Here is a 23,696-nt window from a genome sequence, read left to right on the forward strand (position 1 = left end):
CCTTGTTTCTAGTCAGCAACCTGATTGAATGTGCAACAGTCCTGCTTGCAGGTAGATGGATTCACATGATTCTGAGATGTTCATTGTTAGCTATCAGGGTAAAATTTGTCCTCTGCATTCCCACTGTGGTGGGATCTTAGAAGAAAAAGGGAAAAGGTTGGTTGTCCTGGGGCAGGGTAACAGTTTATCTAGTCTAGTGCCCAGTTTCCTAGAGGAATGACACTGGATGCCTTGGAGAGAACATGAAGCAAGGGCCATGCAATACCTCCCCAGAGCTCTCTCCAGCTCCCAGCAGCTTGTGTTCCAAGTGGCCTGAATTAGAAATAGTGTCCTCGCATTTAATGTCCTTTATTGGGTGCTCTGCAGCACCGCATGAGGGAATGGGGAAAAATTGCCTCCAACCTGCCTGCAGGTAGGTGGGAGAAAGCAGGAGCAGAGGGAGCATTTCCTCTCAATTACACAGCCTACAGGAAGCTGAACATTTGCTGACACACCCAAAACCTGCATGCTCTGACATTCTCCAAGGCCTGTGGGTTTCGTGGAGTGCCATGGACTCCTCGAATGGTAAAGCCAAAATCTTCCTGTCAACCCTAGAGGACACTCATAGGTATGGGTGGGTTCAGAAGCACATGAGAAAATGTGTCCATGCATGGCTGCCTGCCATATATGTGGCTCCTGGGGCAAGTCCTTGCCCCTAAACTCTGCAGCTCAGCCCTGAATCCACATGTTCTGTGCTCATCAGGCACCACAGAGGTTTTCCTCAGTAAAAAACTGCATTAAATGTGTCTTTGAGGTTTGTGCTTTTTTTAAAAGGAGTATCTGCCACCAAGTGGAAAATGTTATCACTTCACCAATATTTATAGATTATTACCAGTAATAATCTTAGCATTAATCTTGCTTGTTACTCTGAAAGAGTTCAAAACAAGCAGACAGATAGAAAAATGTGGTGCTGAAATAGAGCATCAGTCACCTTGCTGGTTCCTTTTCAGCACGGATTAGAGCCCGTGCTTAGGCACAGCCTGCTGTGTGCTTAAACACAGAAAAATGACAGAGGGGCTGTGGTGTGGAGAACGCCTTTCGTTCTTCGGCTCTACAGCTGGGCCTCTTGACATCAGAGATAATTCTTCTGAAATACAGGAACAGCAGAAGTTCACACTCAAATTTGAAACTTCTGGAGCATTGGTTTCTAATTCTTGTACCAAGCTTCATCCGCTGCTTTGACTTAAGCCATTTTCAACTAACCCTAGCTACAGCAACAATTAATGTGCTCAGTTGCAAAAATCTTAGGAGGAGTGCCCTGATGTATCAGTGACTGATGAGAACAACTGTTGCGTTTTTTCCTTTCCCATCCCTTATACTTTCTATAAAACCTTCAGCAGGGACCAATTGTCAGAGACTGAAAATAGTTCATGCCTCAAACACTGATATAAAGTTTTGCTCATTATAAAGAAGCTACAACCAAAGAAGCCTACCTGAAGCCTGGGACTTTGTACTGAAAGCCAAACTGCTGATTAGATAAAGGGAAACCCATTGTTCAATCATCCCTGGCTGAGTTTGGGGTGAGGAGAGAGCACAGCTCACAGAAGCCAGGTTTACACAGACTTCCGCCGCAACCGAAGCTGGGGGAGGAGGTTTCAGATGCATGGCATAACCTCTGGTCAGAGGCAGTGAACACCTATCCCCCGTTGTGGTGGCCGGTGAGCCTGTGGTACAAGGAACAAAGAGAGTCCACTGGTGGGACAGTCCCTAGTACCAAGAGATCCTCCCCAGGTTAGGGTGATCGAAAGGGCTTCCCCCAAGATGCTCTGCTCTGTAATGTTAATGTACCCCAGTTCTGCTTCCCCAGTTGGCCTGTTGGCCTCCCTGCCCCTTTATACCTTATATGTTCCTGCTCTAGATGGTTCGCCACTCCAGGTCCCCCCATTGGCCCTTGCCCCATTGCCACTCCCTCAGAATTCCCCATTGGCTCCCTTACCCTAGTCCCGCCTGTGTACCATCCCTGTGCCCTCAGATCATTGGTCTCTGACACTCGATCCTCTCCCGTACTTAAACCTGGACCCTCCCATGTTATTTGTCTTCGTCCATGGAACCCTTCACGCATGTGGCTGCATTAAACTCCTCCTGTGGAACTCCATACGGAGACCCTTCCTGCCTCTTTGCCGTCAATCCATTCCTGGAGCTGTGTGTGTGTGCGTGTATGCTTGTGTGAGTGTGTGGAGGTCCTGCTGAGCGGCTTCCCTTTGGAGATGCTTTCAGGAAGGTCGCGGCACCTTGCGCTCCAGCACCGACAAGCCGCACGATCCGCGACATCCCATTACACAAACCAGCCCAGCTGTGGAACCCCCAACGCCACAGGCCGCATCCACGGGACTTTCACATGAGAGGCAGCTGAGGGGGAGTCATAACCCCCCAAAGTGCTCCCCAGAGGCTTTGCACCACTGGATGCAACAGATCCCCAGACTGCTGTAAGAGATGCTCCTCCTCCCCCTGGGGAACATGCCGGGACATTGCCACCTGGCTCAAGGGTATATTAAGCCGTGGGATTCTATGCTTTTCAGGGGGACCTTCACCACCAAGAAGACCAGCTGGAGAGGATCAGTGGAACATCACTGGGATCCATGTAGTGGTGATATTTTCCTTCACTGCCATTCTGTCCCCCCACCTATTTTCTATTTCTTTCTCTTCTTGTCTCTCCTTTTCTCTCTCTCTCTCTCTCCCTCTCATCAAATAAAACCCTTACTATTGTCACTGGCATATGGTCTCATTTGCACCTTAATTTGGGAAGAGGAATTTCTAAAGAACCTTAATAATTGGATCTTAACACCAGTGCTCTCAGCAACCAGAGAGAATTTATTCCCCTGGCCTGTTGATGTGTTGTCAGCAGTTCCCGGCTGTTCATGGCCAGAACCTCAAATGGCTAAAAGTCAGCTCTTACATTTCTAGCTCTGCTCCAGGCTCTTAACATACTTCCAGACACAGCAGAGGTGACACAAAGAGAAAAAAAACCATGACACAATGGCAAAGAAAGGATAGAGAAGAAGAGAAAGAAAAACTAAAAGAAAAAAAAAATTAAAATCAGCAACATTTGGGTTTGATTCTTCAAACAGGGCCAGTACTCCACTGTGTTTGCTGGGATGCCCAGGTACTGCAGGAGATGGTCCCAGTACTCCAGTCCAAACTTAATAACAGGCAAGAGGTGAAAAAGATGGACATGGGGAAGGTCTGGTGCCGATGGAGATCTGAAACATAACAGAACGTGAGGCCAAAAGAAGTCCATGTAAGTGCTGATTGAACCTGTATTTAGGAAGCCACAAATGGGTGAAGTCAGTGGGCAGCTGTTGGCATTTTGACCAGATGACCGGCTCCCATCATCCCAGCCTACTACAGAGCTATAAAATGAAACTGGGTCATGAGTAGTCAGACAGTGCCTCCCCTAAAGTGTCGGACAGACTTCCTGGGATGCTCTTCCATGAGTGAGAAGTAATTTTGTAAAAGCTTCTTGCTTAAACAAACACACGATGTTAAAACAGGTTTTATTTGCTCCTAGTGAGGCAGGAACAAGCAAGATGCTGTGACATTTTCTTTTGCCACTGGCGGGACCAGCAGCTCCACAAAATGACTTTGTTCCACTTGGGAAGCCAGGCAAAATGTGTAGGTACATAATGACTTTTAAAATTGTCTAGATGAGATACATTTTATTCAGCTTTTAGTACTCTAAGATAGGTTAGAGGTCCCTGCCCATAGAAAAATGCCATAAAATGCAGAAAAATTTACTAGGTAGTATGGAATGTTTACAAGATGGCTTTTGCATAAAACAGCATCACTTTTTGTGTTTGCCTGCAGACAATGCAGGTTGTGCTCTGATGTATACCAAGTACTTTCTGGGAGGAGGGGATGGATTTTTAAAGTAAATGTTTTTATTTAGTTATGTTCTCTGCTCTGATCAGCTCTCCAGCATGGAAGGCAGTCAAACACTTTTTAGATAGAGGCTGTATAGGGGTGCTGTTGACTCTGGTTCATTTAGACATTGCTGGCTTGTTCCAAAGAGCAGGTTCACACTTGCCAACTTACATGAGTATGAAGCAACCTTTGATTCGTACTACAAACTCATCCTGGACTAGCAATGGTGGCTCTTAGCACAAACATTTGGGCTTTTGAATGATAAATCCTGGACCAGGTATCAACTGTGCAATGGAGGAGGAAGAAGCAAATGCAATGGAGGAGGAAGGCAAAATGATAATACTGGAAATACTTTATCTCAACTGTAAAAAGGGAAATCCAGCCAAGGCTAGTGATGTTCAATTCCATATCAATTGAAATTGGGATGTAGGAAAAATTATATGTACTGTAACAAGATCTAAATTTTTATTCTGTGTATATACTGGTTGACATAAATGTATTCATAACTCGTATATTTGAATGACCTCATGAACTATTGAAACTGCATGTTTCTGTGATAGGTGCAAAAGCATAAAGTTGTTTATGTCTCTATCTATGCAGTCATCAGAATTATGGGCACAAACACCTCAGGGTACCCTGTGTGGACCATTTGTCTGCTAATGAAAACTCAGTCCACCTTGGGCTTTCATTAGGTTTACATAGTAGTCTATAATGTTATCAACTGTGGGAAAGATTCTAAGTAAGCTATTTATATTTTTCTGTCCCAGCATATCATGTTAGCAAACTCTGTTTCACAACTTTCAGGATAAACAGACTTCCTGATCTTTTACCCAAAACACTTGCACTTTCCTCCCTCAAGGGACCATGTAGTCTCTCACTTCTTCTCTACCTCCCTCCCCTCTGCTGGTCCCCAAACAGAGCCAAGCCAGGCCAGCTTCAGTTTCTGTGCCAGGATCTCCTTTCCCTCTGCCAGAAGTCAGCTGGAATTGACTCCTGCCTTGCTGCTGTGAGTTCTCTGTCCCTCAAATCTTGGATTCTAAGCATGTCCACCTTTGTGAATCACACAGTTTTGCAAACACCCTCCCAGTGTGTGAGTCTGAGCAGCAGCAATGCTCTCAGTCTGCTGCTCCTTGTGGGAGGAGTGGTTTGGTGCCCACCCTGGCTACAGGCAGGGCTCTGGCACCCTGTGCAGAGCTGCTGAGAAACTGTCCCCAGACACTGCTTTTCCTTGCTCTGTCCCCTGGTTTCTCTGGCACTTCTAGGGTCCCTGAGGGCTGCCCACACACAGCTTTAATTGCTTTGCTGCCCCCCTGCAGCCTGAACACTTGCTGTGGGATTGTTTTGTTCTAGTTCATCCTTTTCCACAAGTGCCAGCCAAACTTAAATCAGAGTATTAAAATCTTTAAGGGTACCTCTAAAATATTTAAGGATAAGAAAGATTGGAACCAAATAAAAAAGGAGAAAAATGCAGTTTGACTTAAACTCAGCCAACAGGTACCTTATTGTGTTGTGTAGTTAATCCAGTTAAAGCATATCCTGGCTGCCAGATGTCAGTCCTGGTCTCCACTGCCCACAGCCACAATCCCAGGCCCAAGCAACATCCTCAGACAGCTGGAGTTTGCAGTGACACCCTTTTTTGGACAGTCTTACATGAGGTTCATACACATATCCTGAGGACTGATGGCTCTATCTGAAACTGGACATTAATTGGCTGCTTAATAATGGCAATTTCCTCCTTGTCCTGGCTAGAAGATACTATGGGAGTTCCACCTGGATGTGTTTCTGAAGCATTACAGATATTTTTTTAAAATTTTTGATACGTTCTACTGTGTGAATGGTATAAGCTGTTGTGTCCATAATGAAGTTACTAGTAACATTTATTAAAGTTTATACCAGTAACAGGGCTGATACTCGAGGAAGCCCATGGTCTCTAGTACATTTTTAGCTGTATTTGGAGAGCACACATGGTATGTTATCAACATATGACAGATCTCATTAGAAGTTGCTTTGCTGGACATTTCTAAAGGAATAAGCTTTTCTTGATCTTAGAGGTCACATCACATCACTCCATCTTCTGGCTGCCTTCTCAGCTACTTCTCACCTTCAAGATCTGGTTCCTCCACACCTTCAGGGGCTTTAGCTGCTGTTGCCTTCCTGTCCTACCTTCCATTCCCTCTCTCCTAGGTTACTTCAGCCTCTTTGTACCTTTCCAAGAGCTGCCTATCGGCTTTCAGCTACCCTATATCCATCCTGGATATAGGATATATCATCCAAGGCACTACTCCCCTATTAGTCAAATCCTTTCCAATAGCAAACAGCTGTGGTACTTATTCTACATAAATAGCTAAATAAATTTGGCTGAAAAATCTCATTACTTTAATAATAACTTATAACCCATTGCTTCACTTGGATCTTATAATTGTGACATATTTAATGCAAAATTTCTAAGGAAGCAATTATGGCTGATCTGCTTTGTTAGCTGCCTAAAACTCTATGGGGTGCTCTACGATAAGCCTAAAACGACCCATTAAACTGGGTCTTGAAGCTGGGAATATAGCAGTAATTTTAAAAGTTCAAGCATGTATTGTCCTTACCACAAATCTCAGCATTATCAAAGTTGAAAAATACAGATTTCAGATTGTTAAAAGGATGTAAAAATGTTCTGTGTTATGGGAGAGGCCGCTTAAAACACACATAAAGGTTTAAGTCAGTCTGGCCATAGGAGCAACCATAGGAACGTCATTAAGAATGACAGTAAGAGTGAGAAACAGGGAAGAGCTAAAGAAATAGGAAGGGAAGGAGGGAGAAGTAGAAACTGTTGAAATTACTCCAATGTATCTGATATCTAAACTCACAAATTTAGTTTAGCAGATTCAGATAATCTGAGATGGTTTGGATAACAGTTTATCTTAGTTTGTGAGATGACTGGGATGTTATTTATTTTATTCCCAGTGGTCCTATAGTAGTCTTACCTTCTTCAGGGTGTTGATGAAAATGAAGGCTTCCATTTGTCACAGAACAAATCACATGTTGAAGAAGGAGTTTTGTTGAGTATACGAGCAACATTAAAAATGAGAACAATTTGAGTGAGTAAAACACAGGTGTTACGAGGTAGAATTATCTGCTTCAGAAAATATTTCAAAATAAAATTAAGTTGAGGTAAATAGATTTCAAGGATTTGAATTCAGCTCATCAGTCACACACATTTAAAATATTGCAAACCAATATTTCATTACTTGCAGCGGAATAATTTGATGTTTCAAAAGGCCTTTTAAAATTACCTATGACATATTTATTATGAGTTATTAATTGAGTGTATGGGTAGACATTGTTTACAACATATTTCTGCCCAATTTTGTTTTCTCTAAATGTTTAAAAACTTTGGGGAGCTCTATATTTTATATAACAATGTGCAGTCAGTAACTTTAATAATAACAATTTTTTTTCTTACTGTGTTTATTCAGAACTCTAGGTCAGTTTATTTAACACAAGTCAGCAAAAGCTTTTAAAAATTATGCAATAATTCCTATGTTCTCATGAGTAACTCAGAATTGCCATGCTGCATAGTATTGGGAATAATGCAGTTCTATAGGAAAGAAGATAAGAAAGTGTTACCATGCCAACTGCATGTGATTAGTGATGGCAGCCTACTGTCAACCATTCTTACCCCTATGTTCTTCCTTAATTTGAGGTAGCTGTATACAGGCAATGTCTCAAAGGCACATCTATTCTCTCTTCCTTGGGATCAGTGTATTTAAAAAAACCCCAAACCTATAATTGTCTTTATTTGTTTTATTGTGTCTCATTATTTTAACATTTGTTTTGAGGAGCTGAGCTCTCATTAATGTAGAAACCCCTGGTACAGACACTGGAGAAGATGTTCCAATCATCTCTGTGTGACCCATGGGGCTATGAGGTGTTTGCCAGAGCTGGAGGTTTGAACAAGGTTTCTTGTGCCAACAAAGAGTGTGAAGCCTTCAGAAAACCCATCCAAGCTTGTGGGTTTTTTTGGGGACCTTTATGGTTGTTTCTGTTTTTGAAATCCAGCAGAGCAGATTCTAACATTGCTGGGAAAACCATAACGAAGCAGCTGGGTGATTTATTTCTCATTGTTACAGGTTGGCAGCTGAGTGACCTGGAGGGCATCTCAGCCTGGCTGGAGACAAAAAAATACTGTCTTTCAGTTAATAATGCAGTGATAAGGGATTTTCTCTGCATTTCTACAAAATACTTCTTGCTTTCATCTTCAGAAAAAGAAGCCAAGAAATGGTGTTCTGCTGTGGTTTAAAATGTGACAGTGCATGGAGATCAAAATGTGGCTATAAACATAGATATAAGCCACAATGAATTTGTTGTCATTGGCTTTGTAAAAGACAGTGGTAACAAAATGAGGGGATAGAAGAAGACGATAAAGGGGACTTGTCTTTGCTTTACTGTTAATTGATTTCAATCTTCCTGCCTTTTCCTGGTGATAAGTTGATGTCTGAGTTTTGTGTATCTTTCCAAATGCCAAATCTGTTCATGACAGAGATAGACAGTATTCATGTCACAGACTTTGACAGCATCTCTGTATTCTTGCCAGTGTGAATTCACTTTAGTATTCAGTATAGGAATAATGCATTTGATGTATCGTTCTTTGTAAAGAGGATTTTGATATGCTTTTATGGCACTGAACTAATATTACTTAAAGAATACCTTCTTTGGACAAAGAATTTTAGAAAACTGTGTGGAAGAAACTTTCCATGTGTCTCATACAAAATATTTCTGTTTACATGTGCCAGCACAATGTTTACACTTTTTGCAACAACATGAGATTGGTAACTCATGTTCAACCTTTGATTGTCTATTGGTCTCAGAGTTCCTTTCCTGCAGATTTGATGCCAAGTGAATATTTCTACAGAACAGTTTTTCAGTCTGCTAAGATCTTTTTGAATTCTTACCCCATTTTCTAATTTACTGTGCCATATGCAAATGTAGTGACCATACCTTCTGCACTGTTTCCAGGCCATTAATAAAGAGTAGCGTGAGCTCAGGATACATCTGTGGTGAAATGCTGCTTGACACTGACTTCCTTTTTGACTGTGAACCTTCCTCTGCATATCTGAGCAGCTTTTCTCCCCACATTTTAGTAGTTTCACCTGGACCAAGTTTCTCTAGTTTCTTTGTTATGTAACTTGAGACAACGTCAAGAACCTTACAGAAATGAAGACATTTGACATGTTTTCCTCTGTCCACAAAGCCTGTTCCTTGTCAAAGAGGGAAATTGTACAGCTTCAGATTGATTTGTGCTTGACAGACCAACCTGGCCTCTTACTTGCTTCTTTGGAGTCTGAGTTTTTGCAAATAGTTGACTAATTTTCTGGCATTTCCTGGGAACTGATGTTAACTGAAGTTCCCATTCTTTTATTTTCTACAGCTCTTGAAATAGGTGGCTTGTTTGATCTTTTTCAGTTTTCCTGACCAAACTTTCATGAAGGCAATCATTAATGATTCTGACACTGACTCACTACATTTAAGAAGGTAAGGTGAATCTACTAGGCCAAGCGATTTGGAAAAAATAGAAAAGCAGACCCCAAACTATCGTAGTGCTAGGTTTGGTTTAGCAAGCTGCAGCTTTCCCTGAGAGCTCAGCAGAGCTGCTTAGGGCAGTGTGACCATTGCCGCCCTCCCGCAGTCCATTTGGGACGGCTCCGCGGTTTTGCTCCGGCAGCTCTCAGCTCTACAACACAGTGACGGCGAAGGAGGCCAGAAGGGTCTCCCCATGAGGGCTTCAGAGCACTTTTAATGGTTACATCTTGTCCCAGGGACCCCCCGAGGCAGAGAGACCCCGTGATCCAGGCGCAAGGGGTTTTGTCAGGGGCTCAGGGGCGGTACATGGGCAGGGTTGGGGTACAGGAACCGATAGGAAGAGCCCGAGGGAGTGGCCAGGGCTAGGGGCAAGGAACAGGGGGGGAACAATGTGGGATAGGAAAAGCAATGGGTAAACAGATCCTCACACCAAACTGAAGTGCTCAGTAGCTTGTTTCTCCCTTAAGTGATCCAGATTCTTTTTACTCGTGTGTGATAGCTTTTCTTATCATGTAGAATTTAATGAAGACTGAAGCAAAGGAATATACCAAGCATTTCAGCCATTTAGCTTCCTCTATCCTTTTTTTCAAACTTTCTCCCCCCCGCCTCTCTCTCTCTTTAACCTTGCAATGAAATTCTGGATTTTTTTGTCATCCCTATGACTTATTTTGAGTCATATCTCATTTCACACAATGATCTCTCTGACTGTAGTAATTCTGAGTAGTGAAACTTTATTTCCATTTCTGGTATACCTCTTTCCTCTCTCAGAGATCCTCATGGTTTATCAAACTATTCCTGGTACATTTCCTACCCATTTCCTCCCCGACAGACTACAATATCCCACAATTTTGCTTTTATTATCTCCTTAGGGGTCAACATTTCTGAACTTGTTTTCCGTTTCCCATGGGATCTTATTTATTAGGTCTTCGAGTCCCTCTTTGCAGTCCAATATCTTCTTGTCTTTGCTTTTTTTTTCACTCGTGGGGACTCTTTAACTCTCATTTCCTCAGCTCCCTCCTATTCTTCCTTTCCACTCTGACATTTTCAAATAACTGTTCCCTACAGGCTAGGCTGCAGATCTACTTCCCTTCTGGTTCCTTGCACAATTTTCTGCATCAAAAAATCATCAAACTTCCTCTTTGGGAAGTTTCTGGAGAGCCTGCTCTCCTCTTTCCCAAGAGATGCTTGGAGCTTTCAAGCTTCTTACTGTGAAGCCCTGTACCCGGGGGCTTTCTGCTAATTTCTCACAGAAGTGTCTTCCACTTGATCCCCCTGGTTTGATGGCTGCTTTTGCCAGGATAACACCTTTGCTCTTTTTCCTCATTATTATCAAGATGTTTCTCTATAGAACTTTTTACATTCTGCCACTCAGCAGCACCTCTTCTCTGCCTTTCCCTGGCTGAATAAGCTGGTAAATATTCCAGCCATGTGAGTATTCCCACCAGGTCCCTATTCTAGTTGACTCATAATTTTGTTCTTGTTTAAGGACATCCAGCTCTGCCAGATAGCTCCTCATGCTTTTTGTATTAATACACAGGCATCTGAGATGTTCAGAAATGCAGCCTGTTCTCTGCCTTTTTTGTTCTTCCTACGATGTTGTTTTCCTCTGTTCTGTTAATCTTGTCCCTCATCCAAATCAGCGCTGCTTACACTTATTTCTCTCACTTGTTCCCAGCTATCAAGCTTTTGTCCCAAGATGCTGGTTTTTTTTGGAGTGAGACAGATCTCTTTTCTTCTTAGACATTCTTCTGAGACCCTCTTGACTAATTTAGCTGTGCATGAAATTATTCTGAGGATGTCTCTCTTTATGTAACTATTAAAAAACAAAGAAAATGTTATTAACCTTTTGATATAAAATGGAGGTTTTGGCAAGGGTGTTGAAAGTATGCTTTTGTATTGTATCACTTCTCACTGCTGCTTACAGTTCCTCTTGTATTGTTATTATTTTAGATATTTCCTGGGAATGTTTTAGTATCTTGGAATGAAGACTTGGTCTGATTGTATATCTGGAAGAGAGAGATAACTACTAATAACCATTTTTCAGAGTAAATAACATCACAACAGATCACTCACTCACCTGCTCACAGAGCTTTTTTCCCTAGGCTTACTTTGCTATAGTGCATCACGGTTTTATTATCTTTATCCATTTTCTTTTCTTCATAGCTCTTCACACTCCCACATTGTGCCTGGAAATTTTTCTGAGACAATTTTGATATCTCCAATACTGACATAATTTCCTACCTACCTAGGACAGTTAAATGTTTTGGGTTTTTTCTACAATTTGGGTTCATGTAGATTCCCGGGGAAGACGTTTCTGCATTTTTTACTACAAAATACAATATTTTTCTGTATTTCTTTACCTTTTTATATTATCTTTTATCTTGTTATCTGATTCCAGGATAAGTGATTCTTATCATACATTGACATGATTAGTATATTTTCAAATTTCTAGTTTTATTGTATGAAATGCTGTTGGATCAGAAGGCTTGATAATTTCTTCAAGGCCACTGTGTCTTATTATTGCAAAGTATATATCACATATATTTATATGGCCTGAAGATTTTCCGGTGTTCTGCAAAAGAAAAAATAGTCTATTTAATTTTTTAACTTATTACAACCTAAAAATAAATCTGTTTATTTGTCTGTTTTCTTTTAAAACAAGCAGGTCTTTCTAAAGCTGAGAATAGCTCCAGGGATACAATACTGGGGAAAGATATTCAAAAGAGCACTTAAAACTTGATGTAGGTATTATACAAACCTATAGTAAGAGCAATTTTACTAAAGAGGGGAAATAAAGTCCTGTTGTTACTCCAGATTGTGCATTACATTGTTATGCTGCAGAATGAAACGTGGGTTTTTTTCCATCTAACCTAGGAGAGTATGTGAATAATCATTTAAATCAAGCACTGACATCTGCATGTGCTTTACTTGGCTTGCTTTTAATCAACAAACTGTCAGCCTGTGATATTACTGTAAGTACAGAGTTCAAGAGCCAAGAAATTACAGGCCATTTTGAGTCCTGGGTCTGTGTTGGCTAGTGAGTTAATACAAGTGCATCTAAGATGTATGCCTTGTGCCCGAACAGATACAAAGCATGCTTATTTTGGCTGGTGGAAGTACATCCTGGAATGTGTTTTTCAACTTAGAACATCTTGTTGAAAAATAAAAAAAGACAAGAAGTTTCTGAATGCCAGTTTGTCTGGTCTAGGAGTTATTAATTCACCAGAAATTTAAAGTAGAATAGTATGATTGGAAAATATGTATAATAAATACAGGAACAAAAGCCAGGGAGGAAAAAAGAGCCATCAGGAGGAGAGATTTACTGCAGTGTTAGTGTTGCATTAGCCTATGTTTGCTCTCACTTGCCATGAACTCACTGAAGCTGCTCTTCCTTTAATGTGACCACAGCATCTCAGCTGACCCTTTCAGCAGTGGCTCTTCAAGACAAGGTCTGCTCCAGGCCCTGGGACTTGCTTCAGAAAGGAAGGCAGAGCCAGTTGGCATGATGGAGTTTGATTCATTGCCTGTAGCATGATGGAAAACATTCTCATTCACCAGAAAGCTGTGAATATGAAACCCTGCCATACCCATCCTTTTCCTTTCTTATAGCTTTTTCCTTCTTTTTCTCTCATTTTCTCATTCTTTCTGTCCCAGAACAGGGAGTTAGCAGGGCTTTGGAGAGTAACCATCAACACTGCTTCTCCAGTCTTTTTTAATTGGAGAAAACAAATCTGGAAAGAAAGAGAGGCCGGTGTTAGCCTCATTTGGTACTGATCATCAGAGATGCCACAGACTTCAAAGAGAGTTTGGCAGTCCTTGTGTTAGCAGTGCTCTTGGAGGAAACTCCACTGCTAAGATGACTGCGAGCAAGGTGGCAAGTCTTCAAGGCAAAGCTTCCTTTATTTTGTGCTCTTCAGACACTTCATCAGCTGGGCAGAGTGTGACAAGCAGCACTGGAAGTCCAGGTTGATACCATGACCTTTAGTAACTCTTGTACCCACAGAAGAAACTGTCAGTTGAGAACCAGAGGACAAATAAAAGTGCTGGTTTGCCGTGCTCTTCATTCAGGTTCTTAAAAAAGGTCATACTCAGCAAAAAATCAGTTTCTGAGCAAAATTTGAGTCTGTGAATGTGACACTGTATTGATAGGCACCTATATGCAAATGCTATGTATAAGTTGCAGAAAGGGAAAAAAGAGATGCAGCCACATTTCTCATTTAGAGAAGAAACACAAAAGTCTCTTAAAATCATGCTTCCTGTAATCCCAATGCATGGTTGAACAGATGCATTTTCTTTCTCACTTCCCTGGCTTCTGAGACATCAGATACTATCTCTTGTACGATGCAGGATGCTGGGTTAGGTATGGCAGTTCTTGTGCTCCCGAGGGATTGCTCTGCTGAGGTTGCCACTGTTCATCTGCATTCAAAGATGGATTTAAACTGAACTGATAAAGAAAGAAAACTTGTATAAAGCATACAGTAACTCATTCTGTTAAGGATTTGGCATGGCATTCAAGGGAAACCAATTATGATTTATGTCAATACAGCACAGATAATTTCCCATTGATTGACTGCCAGGTCCTTCATAAAATAATGAGTTAGGCCTGATGCCAGTGATTCTTGAGCACCATCAGGCCAGTGTTTCTATTTCATATGCCCTTGACAAGGCTTCTCTCAAAAATTTGTGAGTTAAGTGACTTTATAAGTTCTCTTCAAATATGCAGACTCAAACAAACATAAGCTATGATTCCATTATGTGTTAGTGGGGTTTTGAAATGCATGCTCTTGTCTAGGCATTTGGCTACAGGTCTGGCAAAAGTGAGTTTTTATACATTACTTAAAAACCAACCAAACAAAAGGAGTTGCTCTGTTTGCTAAGGATTCCTCTTAGGAGATTAGTGCCTGCTCAGACTCAAAGTAATTCTCAGTGAAAAATAACTTATGTTCAAGCCTGAGGTTATCTGGAAACAAATGGTATGTCTTGAGGACTAACCAGTGTGGAGAAAATCCTCTGTGCATATCTGGAAGAGTAATTTACAAAGTTTCTATTGCTGCAGGCCTGACCAATGCCAGTCACTCTGGAGTGTGTGTTCATTATTCAAGAGACACAGAACTGAATGTTCCTACCCTAAGGATGAGGAGATGGGGGCTGGCCATATATGAACTGCTCGTGGTGTGGGATGGGTGAGTGGCTGAATCTCCCTTTTCAGAGGTGTGAGTGGAGCGAAGGCAATAACTGGTGCTTCTGGAGAGGACACATACCCTCAGTCTCAGGAGAGTTTGCCATCCCAAACACACAGCTTCTCCCTTGAAAATATCCGCAGCTATTCTGTTTTTCTGCTCCCTTGTCATAAACCATCAAGTCATAGACATCTAGTGTGAACAGTGCAGTCCTTTTTGTGATGGTTTTGGCTATGGTGGAGTTAAATTTCTTCCTAGTAGCTGGTAAGGGGCTGTGGTTTGGATTTATGCTGAAGACAGTGTTGATAACACAGGGATATTTTAGTTATTGCTGTGCACTGTTTACATAGAGTCAAGGAGTCAAGGCTTTTTCTGCTTCTCACCCCACACCCCACCAGTGAATGGGCTGGCAATACACAAGAAGTTGGGAGGGGACACAGCCAGGACAGCTGACCCCAACTGACCTGAGCGATATCCAATACAATATGCTGTCATGCACAGTATGTAAAGCTGTGGGAAGAAGGAGGAAGGCAGGGACATTCAGAGTGATGGCATTTTTCTTCCTAAGTAATCATTTCCCAAAGCCTGGATTCCCTGGAGATGGCTGAACACCTGCCTGCTCATGGGAAGTAGTGAATTAATTTTGTTTGCTTGAGTGTGCAGTTTTTGCTTTACCTATTAGTCTTTATCTCAGGCTGTGAGTTTTCTCACTATTACCCTTCCAATTCTCTCTCCAGTCCAAGGCAAAATGAGTGAGTGGCCATGAGGTGCTTTGTTGCCAGCTGGAGCTAAACCCATACACTTTCCTATTCCTGACAGTCTTCTGTCTTAGGATGCTGCCTGTCTTGTGTATGCCCAGCTGTTTCCACATATGTTACCATGAATGCTGCATATCTAACTATTTAGAGAACTCTGCAAACTTGAAGTTATTGCTTTCCAGGCAGAAAATTCTAGAAAACCTCTTAAAAACAGCCTCCATCTCCCCTTCAGAGAGAAGAGCAAACCAGTTTGGTAAGGTTCACCTGGAGGCTCACAGCCTCCAGGGAATTTGAGTAGGAACACAAAAGAAATAAAACCTAGGTATGATGAAGAAGAAATTAATTTTAAAGGAGAAAGCAAAAAAGATATCAGCTGGAGGAGACATAATTTCTAGAAATGAAAGAAGTCTTACCAAGCCTGACATTTTTTAGGGGATGGGTAAAGTGAACCAGCTCAAGCTGGAATTAATAAATATATGGAAGCTTATGGGCATATGAAGTATTTTAAATGTTCATGTAAAGTTTTAAGTATTTTTCTAATGGCTGTGTGCTTTTTGGTTAATAAATACTGCATTCTTTGCAATGGAAGAAGTTTCTTGTGCACACTTTGATCAAAGGTAGTCTCCCAAATGGAAACCTATTGACAGTGACAGTTATATCCATGGTTACTTATAGATGGAAAAGCAGAGGAGCTGCAGACTCAGACACTATTTAATAGTAGGTGAGTTACAGTTTTTTTTTCTGTGAGAGGAAGACTGAAAAACTCTGCTTTAAGTGCCACAAGCCTAAAAGCACTGCTCACCTTGTTACTGTGGGAGAGGTGAGTGAGAGTATTCATAAAATACAGACCCTTCCAGCTTGCCTTTCCTTACATACACAGAGGCCAGAGCCAAACAGGCTCCACAGGTGTCCCGGCTCCCAACCAGACTTTCACATGATACTTATCCCAGCTGCCCTTCCTGCTGACCCTGGCAGGAAGGGTGAGAACTGGCTGTGTTAACTTCAGCAAGAACAAGGCTTAGCCCTAAAGAAGCTTTAATGTTTGCCAGAATTTTAGCCATTAACAGCTTGAAACCTTGTGAAACTGCCTGCTCTGTACTTCAGCTGATGTGGCCTGTAAATTCACACACAATTCATAGGGGTAGCAATTTCTTCTTTGCCACATAAAGCAGTGAGGAGGGGTCAGACAGATGAGGAAGCGTGGTGTAATTCGCCATCTTCTGTGTACAAAGATTTCTGCTAGATCACCCTTACTCACGCTGGCAGCATTTTGTAATTGTTCAGTGTTACTCAAGAAAACACACAGGGTGCTCCCTTTGCATGATAATTTTTCTGGTGAGCACTGAGGCATATAGATTTTTTACTTCATTGAGGTTTCCACAGAGGTTATGACATTTAATGTTCAGCTTTAGCTGCTCATTGCTATGTGGGGTGCTATGTGGCCCTGCAAAATTGTCTCTCTTTGTAGCACTTCAGCAGATGTAAATAACAATCTGTTGCTCCAAGTTGTCCATGCATGAACAGTAAGAAAAAAAATGAAAATTCAGTTCCACCAGACTTGTCCTCATATGCAGACTGCAACAATTCTCTAGAATAATAAATTTTCTCTTCTGTCCCCAGTCCCAGTCAAGAGTCCTGTGGGAGCACCCTGAGCAGGATGATAAGCTTTATGCATGACTTGCTGGCCAGCACATTTGGTTTCTGCTGGAAGAAGAGGCAGGCTGGCTTCCTTCAATGAATGGTCTTTGAAAAAGGACTTGCTTTCACCCAGTCATCCAGTGTCTTAACTGTGGAACTGCTCCTTCAAAGTTGCAGCCTGTCCCATTTGGTGCAGTCTGCAAGGAGGGAGGAGGTTTCTGAAGTATCCTCTGCTTATCCCATAAATGATTCTGTGGTTTAAATCCCATACGCTTGACCTGGTAACCAGTGTGTGCTGCTGAAGATGTTCCTTTCCTAGCAGATAGCTGGTGGGTTGGGTGCAGATGCAGAACAAAGTTTCATCTGGGCTCAAATGCAGCCTGACAAATGCCATGCACAACATGCAGCAGAGCGGTGCTTGGAGCAGAGTGGGCTGAAACATGTAATGTCAGGTACAAAGAGATCACAGCCGGCCGGGAGAGAGGTCTTCTTTAGAGAGACTTTTCCACACAAGGGCAAACTCCAAAGAGGTGCCCCAGCAGCTCTGCATTTCTATTAAAGGCTGCAGGCCATCAAGAGAAACTGAAGCTGACGGACATGGCTCTAACTCTGGCTGTGGTGTGTTTTGCTCAAAAATTCAGCAAACAAGAGCCAGGTACAGGAAAGGATCAAGCTCAGTTACCTCACTGGCATAATGTGGGATATAGGAGTTCTGGAAATTGGCATTTAAAAGTGGTGGACATATGCCTGATTTCTATTTTTAAATTTTAAATGGTTCATAGAAAAATATTTCTGGTTTGATTTTCTTAAACATTTTTGTTTAAGCAACAGCCTAATTTTCATCAAGTGTACTGCCTAGGTGCTCTGGGAGTGCTTAGGCAGCCTAGTTTGGAAGCCAAGTAGGTTGTGTGAAGGCCAATTTTCTCCTCTTGCATTAGAGTGACCATCTAGCTCAGTTTTCCATTGCCAATTCATACAGCAAGAATTACTATTCACTAAATGGATGATTGGCCAGCTTATTAAGTAGTTATTCCATAATTTTGTTCAGACTGACAACAAAATCTATGCCAGGGATCCAAGTGATGGCACCCCTGTAGGAAAGCATCTGTACCACCACAAACTCTTTGTTTGGATGAATTAAGGAGTATTTGAAAGTCAAGCTTTTAGATTTCTCTATTCTTTTTGAAAATAAAGTTAGGTAATATTAAAAGACCTTGGAACTATATTCATTCATAGGTCCTACAGCACCAAAAATATAGAAAATTATTTTGTCTGAATAGGAATCACTCAATAAGTGTATGATCTTATTTTTTTCCTTGAAATAAGGTGGAATTATAAAAATTGAGATTGATTTTTGTATCATCTGTATTCTTAAAAACATTTAATAAATCATTGTCTAACATATCATGTTTTAGGTCAGTTGCAAATTAAACAATTAATATTAACTGTGTGTGCCACCCTAAACCTTGTTCTGCTTTCTAGTATCACCAAGATGTTTGACAATCTTACACGTTCTCTTTTCTTGTAATTTTTCTCAGTATTTGAGAACCAAGATGCTTTTATACTCATAAAAAGCAAATATGCTACCTCTTATTTTTGTACCACCTTTTTCCTTATAGGACACACAGTACATCTGGAAGCGCCTAATCTGGTGATGAAGGTGAGTGCCATTGTTCTTGATTTTTGGAGCCGTGTAAGTACACACAGAGAGGACAGTCCCGGAACAAGGGGATGAGAACTGTAAATAAGAACAAGAAGAAGAGAGAGAAGAGACTGAACAGCTCTTCTTGTTGTTGCAAGATCATTGCTTAGTGTAGGTTTTCTTATACTTCTCAGAGTCTATTTTTAAAGTTGCAGACAATGCAACTTCCACCCCATCCCTTGGGAAGTTATTCACCAACGAATACATCTTGCCATCTGGAAGTTTTTTTCCTGATATTCTCTGTTAATTTTTCCTTTGTTAATACCTTTTCTATCATAAAAAACTTACTAAATCACTTACAAAATTACAGCTTCTCTGTGTGTTATTTGAATCATCAGGATAAACTGAGTAATTATACCTTCTGTACCAAATTCTATATGATGAAATTAACTCCCCACTAAATTTATAGAATAAAACATGCTGAGTTGGAAGGGACCCATCAGGATTATAGTATAGAATTATAGCATAGCATAGCATATCCTGAGTTGGACAGGACCCACAAGGATCATTGAGTCCAACTCCTGTCCCTGCACCGGACATCCCAAAGATCCTATCACGTGTCCATATGTTGTCCAAATGTGTGTGTGTGTGTCCAAACGATGCTGTGACCACATCTCTGGAGAGCCTATTCCGGTGCTCAACCACCCTCTGGGTGAATAACTTTTTCCTGATATCCAACCTAAACCTACCCTGACTCAGCTTCATGCTGTTTTCTCGAGTCCTGTTGCTGATTGAGAGTGAAGAGATCAGTGTCTGCCCCTCTGCTTCCCTTCATGACAGTGTTGAATAGCACAATGAGGTCTCCCCTCAGTCTCATTTTCTTCAGGCTGAACAAACCAAGTGACCTCAGCTGTTCCTCATAAGGTAGTTCTGTATTATAGTTATCACAATTGATCTGAAATACAGCTTTGGAACAAATGAAAGAAAAAAGGCCCCAACACCCTCCTGGTAAGTTATACAGAACTCAGTGTCCAGCCTTCCGTGCTCTACTCTTTTTCATACTTTACACACTATTTTATTACCTTAGGAGAAACCAATGTTTCAGCTACTGGTTTTAGGACATCTAAAGAGTAAGGATTGCTGATTTGTATTATTAACTTATACTCATGGTATTATTACCTTAAGATCTGGGGAAAAAGATGCACTTTATCAAAATATTTCTAGTCTTATGCTTTTTCTATGTGAGGACATAGTTAATCATTCTGGGCTGTTTTAACCCTGGATAATGTGAACTACTCTCAGCTTCCTGCCTGGTTTTCTGCCTGAGTTTTAATGTGCTTTTCCCTTGGATTTAGAGGAGATGAACAAGTCATTCAGCTCTTCCCTGGACACACTACTTCATGGCCTGGAGTATTAACATAAACTGAAACTGAATCACTGGATGTGATCTAACTGGAATTAAAGGTGCAATGTGACTGTTATTGCAGGGTCAGTCCTTAAAGAACTCTGTTGCTTGCATGAGGCTTAAGTCTTTGACATATGAGGCTGGAGGGAATTATGTGATTGTCACAATTATCTTATTTATTAAATCCCTTCTGCCACTGCCCAGGGAAGACAGGATTCCAGTGTCAAAAAATGACTTTGCAATAGATAAACTGAAGATTGAAGGGATGTGTATTCTGAGCAAATTTAAGTGTGGAAAAGTATTGCCAAACAGTAGCTAACCTGCATCTCTGCTTGATAAGTGTCAACTGCTGATGCTTATCAACTTATAATATACTACCAAAAAAAGGGGGGTAAGGAAGTTTGAGTTGCCATAATTTGATAAATCCTTTAAGGACCTGGGATATTTAATCAACAGATTTTAACTGACAGCCCGCAGTGCCTATTTCCAGAAAAAAATAATGGAAATGGACTGATAAAAATAGAAATTATTCACAAAAATAGATGAGCCTAATGTGCGAATCAAATTGTTTGAGTCTGAAAAAGAGAGGGAAAGAAGGAAAAAATGGTTACTTTGCCTTGGCTGGGAACCTAAAGAGTGGAACAAACAGATTTGCAAAGGAACATTACAGTTTACTTTCAAGATATGACAGAAGTTCAGAGTATCTAGCAAATCAGATGGTTCTACTGCATTTTGGCAAAGTCATCTGGACATAATGAATGCAAAGATGTGCACATTTCCCATGTCCTTTGGGAGCTACAGCTCCCAAAGTGTATGCTCAGGAAGAGTATGGCAGGAGGGCATGCCAGTGTGTGCATGCTGCCTTCTGACCACCTTGATGGTCACCGAAGTCAGGGAGAGGAATACAGTGATGAACCAGGGCTTTGAGCATAAGACAAAAGGGAACTCAATGCCTGCATTATTCCTCTGTTTGTTTTATTATGGTTTAAAAAGCTTTTAATGTTCATTTTATCTGGTAAGTCCTGCAGACAAAACTTCTGATAGGGCAAAACAATTGTTCTTTCATACAAAACCAGTTTTTCCCCACTGATGCTGCAGTACTTTCCTGTAATTCTTCTTCAGAAAATTACAGAGACTTCTCTGCCTTTCACAGGCACAAATCAGGAGTATATCCTTTGTGTCTAGTACCCAAATTAACACCAGTGTACTTGGGACTGGAATTTGACATGCTGTCTGGATTTGGCAATGGACTGGAGAAACTCATGATTTAGGAGCTGTTGTACAAAATAACTTGAAGAAAACAAGAATACTTGTTCCAAAAGAAGGATGGTAATTCCCCAGAGAAATGACAATATTTGATGAAGCTAAATCAAAAACTAGAGAAATGTGTGTCAAAAATATCCAGGCCTATGAATAAAGCTGAAGCATATTCTTGCAAGCCTATTTGGTACATTTAGCCACAAACTTGACTGACACTTAAAATAGTCAAAAAACCCAGCACATGCAATATGATGTTTATCACAATGCAAAGTACACAATATTCTTGTGTCAAGTTACCACTAGAAATGTCTCAAAGGCTGACTCAGGAGATTTTTGACCACAATTGAGTGGTAAAGATTAGAGATTTATTATTGGAGCATATTGAAATTTGACACATTACATCACAGATCTGCACATTATTGTAACAAAGATGTTTTCTTTGAGTGCTACCTTAAAAAAGCAACTGAGATAAGTGAATCTGTAAAATAAACTGTCTGGTTGGTTATATAAATTGTGTTCCTTGTCTGTTTGATTTGTGCAGCTCTTTGTATACCTCCAGGTTCACATTTTGTCCCAGCCTCTTAGCTGTGGTTGAAGGCGGAATGAACAGGTTGCCTCACAGGAGCTAGAACTATCACAAGGCTGCTGTGACCTGGGCTCTGTACCCAGGTCCTCAAAATGTAACTGCAAGGGAGTGAGAAGACTCAAGAAAACCTTGGCCCTTCTGACTTACAACCCAGGGAGGGCAAAGCAGGAAAAACAGGGTAGGAAGAGGAAAACTTACCTCTGCACATTTTATCCAGTATGTTTTTGGTTTTTTTTCTAAAGGATTCCCTGTAATTAAGGGAACTCTGGTGTCTGTGCACCAGATGTACAGATGTACACTCAGTTCTGCTGTTCTGCTATTCAGCCGTCTAACCCAATCTAACCTAGGATCAGTAGTCAAGCAGTGCAAATGGCATAAGATCCTGTGGAGAGAGGGTGCAAAATGTTGCCTTCCTGTGTCCGTGGATATATTCAGTGTTCAGAGAGGAGCACTGAATGTGGCAACTGAATATGTGTGAGCCACAGGTAAGGACAATGGTCTGTCATTGCCAGAGATATTTGGGTTTTGTTAACTGGAGCAAGTCAGAACATTATTTTATTCTGGGAATCAGTTAGGACAAGTTATGTAAAAAAATAATGTTCCCTTAAAGCTGATCATTCCATAAGTACACCCAGCTTTGTCTTTGGTATTGCCCATGCCAGGGACTGCACTGATCACTCTGTCCATTCTTCATATTGTCTATGGCTCTGTGTCTCAAGTTATTTCCCCTGGTGAAGCAGCCCTTCCTCAGCCTTTCAGACTGTACTTCTGGGGGCTTAACTCCCCAGAAGAGATTCTCAGTCTTGAAGAACACTGTTGAGTGTAGGTAGATACCTGGTGGGGTGAGCCTCTCCAGCATGGCTCGTTCTTTTCACACAATGCCATTGTTACTCACTACTAAGAGCTGGTGAGTACCACCCTTGACAAGCTTTGCTTGTGCTCCTGCTTGGATAATTCTGTTTTTTCACTGCCAAAAAAATGCTCCACAAAGGGAAAAACATAAGCAAGTTAGAAAAAAACCAAAAAATGTCTAAGGAAGAAAGATGATCCTGTTGTGCACTGTCTTTTGACATTTTTCCAGAATTTAGAAACCGTAGGAGTACCCAAAAAGGAAAAATAAACTTCTTCCCCAGCAAATGTCTTTTTTCACAAGCGGTTCAGAGTTGATTACAAGCATATGCGCATGCATACACGCAGACACAAGTATTCCACCTGTGGAAGGAGATAATTTCCAGTGAAGTTGTTGCTCACAAAACAATAGTGAAAGTTAAGAGTCCAGCTGTGGTGCAACTGGTTGCCGCCAGGGTGAAGCTGACCCTGGGGCACTGGGCTGTCCTAGAGGTAATCACTGCCCAGGTCCTGGTGTGGGCACTGCAACAAACAAGGATCAATGTGCAGACCTGCTTCCACTTCAGACCCACTGGAAAAGCACTACTCTAGAAGATATTAATGGCTTCAGCACTCTGACTATGGACTTAAAATAAGGACCTGTTGTTGAATGTGTGTTTGGAGAGTCTGGCCTTTTCTTCAACAGAAACTGGGCTATCAAGCTTGGCATCATTAGATTTTTCCCAGTTGTACTGGATGAGCCATTACAGCCCCACGGATACAGCTTTTTCTAGTAAACTTGCTTATGGATCTGGTAAAACTTTTCAGAAAACTCCATCCATCTTTGTATGTACCATCACAAATTGGGATCCAAAATATGTGCCAAGAGAACAATAACCACATATCATTGCCTGATACTCAATAACATTTT

The 23,696-nt window shown here is 41.3% G+C and overlaps 1 long non-coding RNA gene across 1 annotated transcript in view; it reads left to right on the forward strand.

Moving 5' to 3' along the window:
• The window catches only part of LOC125323548, a 38,788-nt gene extending 17,029 nt beyond the window's left edge, over positions 1-21,759 (forward strand). Inside the window, exons 2-3 of the long non-coding RNA XR_007202554.1 lie at positions 18,664-18,704; positions 20,042-21,759. This is a non-coding gene — a long non-coding RNA (uncharacterized LOC125323548). The remainder of the gene's footprint in view (positions 1-18,663; positions 18,705-20,041) is intronic.
• The last annotated feature ends 1,937 nt before the right edge of the window (positions 21,760-23,696 follow it).

Source organism: Corvus hawaiiensis, chromosome 3 (assembly GCF_020740725.1).
Source record: "Corvus hawaiiensis isolate bCorHaw1 chromosome 3, bCorHaw1.pri.cur, whole genome shotgun sequence".
Taxonomy (NCBI): Eukaryota; Metazoa; Chordata; class Aves; order Passeriformes; family Corvidae; genus Corvus; species Corvus hawaiiensis.